We start from the raw sequence: 8,571 nt of genomic DNA, 5'->3' as shown, positions 1-8,571 counted from the left end.
CAAGGGCTTTGAATGACACACTGGACCAGATGGACTTCACAGATATATACAGAGTATTCCATCCTAAAGCAACGAAATACACATTCTTCTGCAGTGCACATGGAACATTCTCCAGAATAGATCATTTACTGGGTCACAAATAAGGTTTCAGCCTGTACCAAAAGATTGGGATCATTCCCTGAATATTTTTGGACCATAATGCTTTAAAATTTAAACTCAATCACAAGAGGAAATTTGGAAGAAACTCAAACACTTGCAGGTCAAAAGGCAACCTATTAAAGAATGAATGGCTCAAACAGGAAATTAGAGAAAAAAATAAAAAATTCATGGAAACAGATGAAAGTGAGAACACAACTCTTCAAAACTTTGGGATGCAGCAAAGACATTCCTAAGAGGGAAGTATGTAGCAATACAAGCCTGTCTCAAGAAAGAAGTAGTTCTCACATACAAAACCTAAACTTACACCTAAAGGAGGTGGAGAAGCAAGAGAAAATAAAGCCTAAATACAACAGAAGAGACTTTATAAAGATTAGCACAGATGTAAATGAAATAGAAACAAAAAGAATAGTAGAACAGATAAATGAGACAAGGAACTGGTTCTTTGAAAAAAAATAATAAGATTGATAAACCCCTGGCCAGACTTATTAAAAAGATCCAGCTCAGTGGAGAACCCACTTCTCTCTCTACATCTCCCCCAGTTTGTGCTCTCTCTCTCAATCTCTCTCTCTCTCGCAAATAAATGGATAGAATCATATATATATGATAATATATAATATATATAATATATAATAATATATTAATAATATATAATAGTAATATAATATATTATATATTATTAATATTATATTAATATATTATTATTAAATATATTATATATTATATATAATTATATTATATATTAATATTATATTATATATTAATAATATATTATTATATTTATATAATAATATATAATAAATATAATAGATTATATATATATAATATATATATATATTACCAAAACTGAAACAGGAAGAAATTGAACTGACCCATGAGCACCAAAGAAATTGAAGCAGTAATCAAAAATCTCCCAATAAACAAGAGTCTCGGACTGAATGGTCTCCCAGGGGAATTCTACCAAACATTTAAAGAAGTACTAATACCTATTTTTCTGAAGCTGTTTTAAAAAAATGGAAATGGAAGGAAAACTTCCAAACTCATTCTATGAGGCCAGCATTATCTTGATCCCAAAACCAGACAAAGACCCCACCAAAAAGAACTACAGACCAATACCCCAGATTAACACAGATGCAAAAATTCTCAACAAGATATTAGCCAGTGGGATCCATTAGTACATTAAAAGGATTATTCACTTCAGCTAAATGGGATTTATTCCTGGGCTGCAAGTTTGGTTCAACATTCCCAAATCAATCAACAAGATGCAACACATTAATAAAAGAAATAGCAAGAACCATATGATCCTCTCAATAGTTGCAGAAAACACATTTGACAAAGCATTCTTTCTTGATTAAAACTCTCCACAGTGTAGGGATAGAGAGAACATACCTCAATATCATAAAATCCATCTACAAAAAGCCCACAGTGAATATAATTCTCAATGGGGAAAACCTGAGAGCTTTTCCTCTAAAATTAGGAACATGACAGTGATACCCACTCTCATCACTGTTGTTCAGCCTAGTACTAGAAATCCTAGCCTCAGCAGATAAAGAAATAAAAGACATCCAAATTGGCAAAGAAGAAGTCAAATTGTCACTCTTTGACGATAACATGATACTCTATGTGGAAATGACTTCACCCAAAAATTGCTGGAACTCATATAGGAAATCAGAAAAGTTGCAGGATATAAAATCGTTGCACAGAAATCTGTTGCATTTCTATACACTAACAATGAGACAGAAGAAAGAGAAATTAAGGAATCAATTTCATTTACAATTACACCAAAATTCCTAAGATACCTAGGAATAAACCTAACCAAAGGTATAAAGGATACATACCCTGAAAACAACAGAAAACTTAAGAAAAAAATTGAGAAAGACACACACACACAGAAAAACATTCCATGCTCATGGATTGGAAGAACAAATATTGTTAAAATGTCTTTGCTAGCCAGAGAAATCTACATATGTAATGTAATCTCTATCAAAATACCATTAACATTTTTCATAGAGCTGGAAAATTGTATGGAATCAGAAAAGACCCTGAATAGCCAAATGAATGTTGAGAAAGAAAACCAAACCTGGTAGTATCACAATGCCAGACTTCAAGCTATATTACAAAACTTTAATCATCAAGACAGTATGCTACTGGCACAAAACAGACACATAGATCAATGGAACAGAATAGAGAATCCAGAAATGAACCCTCAACTTTATGGTCAACTAATCTTTGACAAAGAAGGAAACAATATCCAATGGAAAAAAGACAGTCTCTTTAACAAATGGTGTTGGGAAAATTGGACAGCTACATGTGGAAGAATGAAACTGGACCATTTTATTACTCCATATACAAGTATAGACTCAAAATAATGAAAGAACTAAACGTGAGAGAGGAACCCATCAAAATCCTACAGGAGAACATAGGCAGCATCCTCTGTGACCTCAGCTGCAGCCATTTCTTGCTAGACATGTCTCCAAAGGCAAGGGAAACAAAGACAAAAATGAAATATCGGGACTTCATCAAGATAAAACAATTTTGTCCACAAAGGAAACAGTCAACAAAACTAAAAGACAACGGACAGAATGGGAGAAGATATTTGCAAATGACATGTCAGATAAAGGACTAGTATCCAAGGTTCATAAAGAACTTATCAAACTCAACACCTGAAGAACAAATAATCTAATCAAGAAATGGCCAGAGGATATGAACAGACATTTCTCCAAAGAAGAGATATAAATAGCCAAGACACATGAAAAAATGCTCCACATCACTTGGCATCAGGAAAATACAAATCAAAACCACAATGAGTTACCACCTCACACCATTCAGAATGGCTAAAATTAAGATGTCAGGAAACAATAAATGTTGGTGAGGATGCAGAGAAAGAGGAACCCTCTTACACTGTTGGTGGGAATGCAAGCTGGTGCAGCCACTATGGAAAACAGTATGGAGGTTGCTCAACTTGTTAAAAATAGAGCTACCCTATGACCCAGCATTTGCACTATGAGGTATTTATCCAAACGATTCAAACATAGTGATCCAAAGGGGCACCTGCACCCCAGTGTTTATAGCAGCAATGTCCACAATAGCCATATTATGGAAAGAGCTCAGATGTCCATCGACAGATGAATGGATAAAGAAGATGTGGTGTATACATATACAATGGAATATTACTCAGCCATTAAAAAAAATCTCACCATTTGCAATGGCATGGATGGAACTAGAGGGCATTATGTTAAGCAAAATAAGTCAATTAGAGAAAGACATTTATTATTTCACTCATATATGGAATTTAAGAAACAAAACAAGGGATCATAAGGCAAGGGAGGGAGAAATAAAATGAGATGAAATTAGAGAGAGAGACAAACCATAAGAGACTCTTAATCATAGGAAACAAACTGAGGATTGCTGGATGAGAGAGAGTCGGGAGCTGGGGTAACTGGGTAATGGTTATTAAGGAGGGCATGTGATGTGATGAGCATTGGGTTTTATATGCAACTGATGAATCACTGAACTCTACCTCTGAAACTAATAATACACTATATGTTAATTAATTGAATTTAAGTAAAAAATTGTACATGTGTTTCCCTGCTTACAATGACCTATCCTCAAACCACACATAGGAAATTTTAAACACACATTCCAAATTCCCAGGAAGTCTGCAAAGGACCTCTAAAGGAGTTCTGACATGGATCAATGTCAAATTTACATCATGATTTTAGTTGTTGCCAAGGGTTGTAGTTTTTTGGAAAGATACCTAGAAATAGCAACCTGGCTTTCTTAGTAATTCACATTTCTGATTTCTTGGACTTTTTGCTGTTTTGGTATATCAATTTGGGGCCTTTTGGATCTTTTGGATCTATATTCCCCTCTATTTTATTTTTTAGAACTCTCTGACTAGTGTCTCCAGAGGGACTTGAGCTAAATTTAGATTATGGAAAGTGTGTCATCTTGGGAAAAGATTATGGAAAGTGTGTCATCTTGGAAAACCCAAGATTATAAGAATTGGATAAAAAGAGGCAGGAGATGGAACAGGCTGATTTTACTTGCCAGGTTAAAGGAGTTTGTCTAATCCAAATTTAACTCACCAAGGCATGAAATTTGGGACTAAAGCACAAAGAGTAATGCAATATTTAGTTGCCATATTTGTCAGATGGGTTCTCTGGACCTATTTGATGTAGGAGATGTTGGGGGCTCCGAACTGATGGCCAAGAAAGAATTCTTAAGAGATGTTTGGTGCAAAAAGGTGGTTTTATTAAAGCTTGGGGACAGGAACCATGGGCAGAAAGAGCAACACTTGGGTCATGAGGAGTGGCTGATTATATACTTTCAAGATGGTAGGGAGTTAGGGATAGCATAAATCTCTAAGGAATTTTGGAAGCAAGGTTTAAAGGACCTTAAGGGGGCTAGCTATTATCAGGAGAAGGTCATGTATTACTGTCTAGTAAAACCTTAGTCATGAGACCCTTCAGATGTATATCAGTGAGCCATATGTTTGGGGGATGATTGCTAAAATTTATCTTGGGGGTTAGAGATAAAGGAAGTTCCCAAAGATATTTTTGTATGTTAAAGTAGACTTACAGGATCCTGGGGGGTGAGGGTAGTCAGGCTAAGATTGCCCTTTGCCCTTACAAAACATTAACATAAAGGTGACTTGTCAGTGGGCTGTAAGTAGTAAGGAAATTTAATAATTTTTCTTTTGCCTTTGTGTCCCACAACATAATGCCCTCAAATCCTGTGCCAGTGGTAGATGGCAGGTGTCTCTCTCCCTCTCCCTGTCTCTCTCCACTCACAAAAACAAATGGAAATGTTTGAGTATTTGATATTAGAGACAAAATTTAAGTTACAAATATGGCTTTGTCTGTTTGTTGAACTAGTAACTTGAAAAGTTAAAAAATATTACAGCTCTTTTATTCCAGGTTATGAGTTAGTGAGCACACAATTTGTCACCAGCTAAACCCCAAAACCTGACCTTTACTGCCCACCTGCTGTACTCACTAACCTTTGTCTTACATTTTTCCTTAAGCTCTTTTTTCTGGCTTACCTGCTAACTTAAGCAAATGAAAACCAAAACCATCCCTCAGGTGATAGTGACAAGACCTCTTGTCCGCCCAGATGACCCACATATGACCCACATCTTTTGAGCTAAATCCCTGACTCTTGCTTCTGCAGATGAACCATGGAGTGACCTCTGGAATGACCTACAATTACTTTTACCTAATAATACTAAAATCTCTACCCAAGAAAGAGCTACAGCCTCATTTATATAACATACAGTGTTTGTATAAGCATGTTTCCTTAAGGCTCATCCGTGCCCTTATGTCCACCTCTGCATGTGATGACAAGGCTAATAACTAAATATTCATCCTAGCCCTAAACAAAAAGACCCCACTCGCACTCTCTCAGGGAATCATGGCTTTGGAAGCCATTCCTGGTGATCTCCTTATTTGCTGCAAGTAAGTTTTCTTTGTGAGACAACCCAACCTGGTGGAGTTTCTGACTTACAAAGGAGTGAACTCACATTGGATCAGTTACAAATTTGCTACACTCTATTTTCTGTCTACCAGTGTTACTATTGATATTCTAGATTGTGCCTACTGTTTATCTGTTAGTCTGGTCCCCAGTGTGAGGAAAACAACCACACACACACACACACACACACACACACACACAAAGCCATTAGTCTGGTTACCAGAGGGGAGGTGGGTAGGGGGATGGGTGAAATAGGTAAAAGGGATTAAAGAGTGCACTTATGATAAGCACTGAGTAATGCATAGAATTGTTGGATCACAATAATGTACACCTGGAACTAACATAACATTGTTTCTTCACTATACTGGAATTAAATTTAAAATTTAAAGAAAAAAGAGACTGATATCAGCTAACCCATGATGTTCTTGCTGTTTCAAACAACTGGAATTTTGACTGCATTTTTTTTTTTACCATAGCACAACTTATCCTATCCAGAAAGTAGTATAGGCCTAAATTTACATTGCAAAGGAGAGCCTACAAAAGGAAGAGAAGTTTTAACAGAGACCGCCTTTACCAAAGGAACTCATCTACATAATAGGGCAAACTTGTTTTTCCCCAAACCTCTCCCTTCACCTTCTTGCTAATGAGTTCTCTCCTCTTTGTGTCCTTAGGCTCCTCCTCCTCTCCTCAGCTCATAGAAGTTTCACATTACCTTGGAGTCTTTGGAATTTCAGGTCTGTGTGGCTTCCCTGTGCCAAGTCTATTAAATTTGGTTTTCTCCTGTTAATCTGCCTCGTGTCAATTTGATTCTAAGTCCACCTAAAGGACCATAGGGCAGAGGAAGTTATTCCTACCTGACAATTACATACATGAAGAAGGTATGTTTGTACCTGAAATACAAATGCCAGTAGTTGAAAATGTGTATTCAACCTAATTTTTACAGACCAAATGCAAATTAGTAGAGAATGTATTAGGAGAGATAGGATGTTTGAGATGTATTAAAACTAAATTTGATTATTAGTGTCAAAGATGTGCATGTTAATCTTATGTATTACATCTATACTTTGTCAAATAAATGCATAAACTGGGGAATAGTGTTTTTCATGTAACAGATAAAAATATCATGTTTCATAACATTTCCAAATTAAATCACACAAGAAATATGATAAATGAAAACATCATTTTCTTACACAAGGGATATAACAACAAAGCACATGAGGGAAACCAAAATAACCTAAAAACGACATACTGTATGATACATCGAAGCAGTGAATTTTAAGTGGTTCGTGAAAACACCTTCTTCAAATTTCTCCCAAAATAAGTTCCCTTGAGTCCTATGTGTGAATGTGCTTTTAACAAATTCCTTTTTCCCCTTTAAAATGCCAAAGCTACTCTTCATCTTCAGGTACTTGGCTCAATATCTTCTTTGGCAACAATTGTTGGGACAGTTTCATTTCATTAGTTTTATACTGCAAATGTGCAATGAAAATATCAAGCCATGAGACAGTTTTATTAAAGTGCCTGCTGCATGATGCTTTCCTCCCAAATACTATTCTGGAATACATGGAAAGACCTATTTACTCAATACAGACAACAACATTTGTGTTATATTTGTTAAGCATAAAGTAACATACTAAAACTTAATAATGCAGTTATGGATAATAAAAGGATATAAGTTATTCATTATAAACTTTACACAAAATATTCTATAGACATTCAAAATACACGATTTGACCATTGGAAAAAATCTTGATAAGAGTTTGATGTAACATGGATGGAGTTTCTTATGCTTGGGAAAATTTCTCTAAACATGGAAACTCATATTTGGCATAAGCAAAAACATTTAGTTAAAAGAGGAATGTCGGAGGGAAAAAAGATGGCAGAGGAGTAGGGGACCCTATTTCAGCCAGTCCCCTGACTCATGTTGGATATCTACCAGACCATCCTGAACACCCACAAAATCAGCCTGAGACATAAGATGCATCTGGATCTCTACAAATGAACATCTCCAGCACTGGGTATCAAGGTACAAAGCAGGGAGCTGAGAGTCTGAGCACAGATATTGGAATATAAATGGAAGGGGGAGGGAGACATCACACTCGGGCTCCAGGAGGCAGAAGCCTCCTGCACTGGGAAGTGGGCCAGACTCACACACTGGTAGCCGCAGAAAAACCAGACTGAAACCAGGAGCTCAGGAGCATGCACGGGAACTGGGGGCAGCTGGCGGTTTTAGAAGCACAAAAGGCAGAGACATGCCAGCCCTGGGAGCTAGGAGTGGGAGAGCAGGGGGTGCACAACCCAGGATGCTGCAGATTTTTAGCAGCACTGACAGAAAAGGAGTCAGTGTGGCTTGGAGAGCTCAGTGAAGAGAAGACTGCGATCTCTCTGTTATGAGACAGAGGTTTGGATATGGTCACTGCTGCTCTGACTCTCAGATGAGTCACAGAAAGCTGCCAGGGAAAGCTGCCAGAGAACAAAAGTCTAGAGAAAAAACAGTTCTCACTGTGCCCATCCCCCCCTCCCCACAGGGATAGGGCAACTCTGCCCAAACAGGGTTGCCTGAGTATCAGTGAGACAGGCCCCTCCCCCAGAGGCAGGCTGAAAGAACAAGAAGCCCACATCCCTAAGGTCCTTATAAAACAGATGTATCTTGCTTGGGGCCTGGCCAATAATTTGGACTCTGAACATTCCTGCAACCACACCTCATCAGAATGACAAGGAGGAGGAACCCCCATCAAAGGGAAGAAACAGAGACTGTGGCCTCTGCCACAGAACTAATGGATATGGATATAACCAAATAGTCAGAAATGGATTTCAGAGTAGCAATTATCAAGATGATGTGTAGGCTTGAAAAAAATATTAGTGAAAACATAGAATCTCTAAGGGCTGACATGAGAATGAATCCGGTGGAAATTAAGAATGCGATGAATCAAATGCAATCTA

Source organism: Ursus arctos, unplaced genomic scaffold (assembly GCF_023065955.2).
Source record: "Ursus arctos isolate Adak ecotype North America unplaced genomic scaffold, UrsArc2.0 scaffold_22, whole genome shotgun sequence".
In the NCBI taxonomy this organism is placed as follows: domain Eukaryota; kingdom Metazoa; phylum Chordata; class Mammalia; order Carnivora; family Ursidae; genus Ursus; species Ursus arctos.
Note: the sequence above shows the minus strand (reverse complement) of the source record.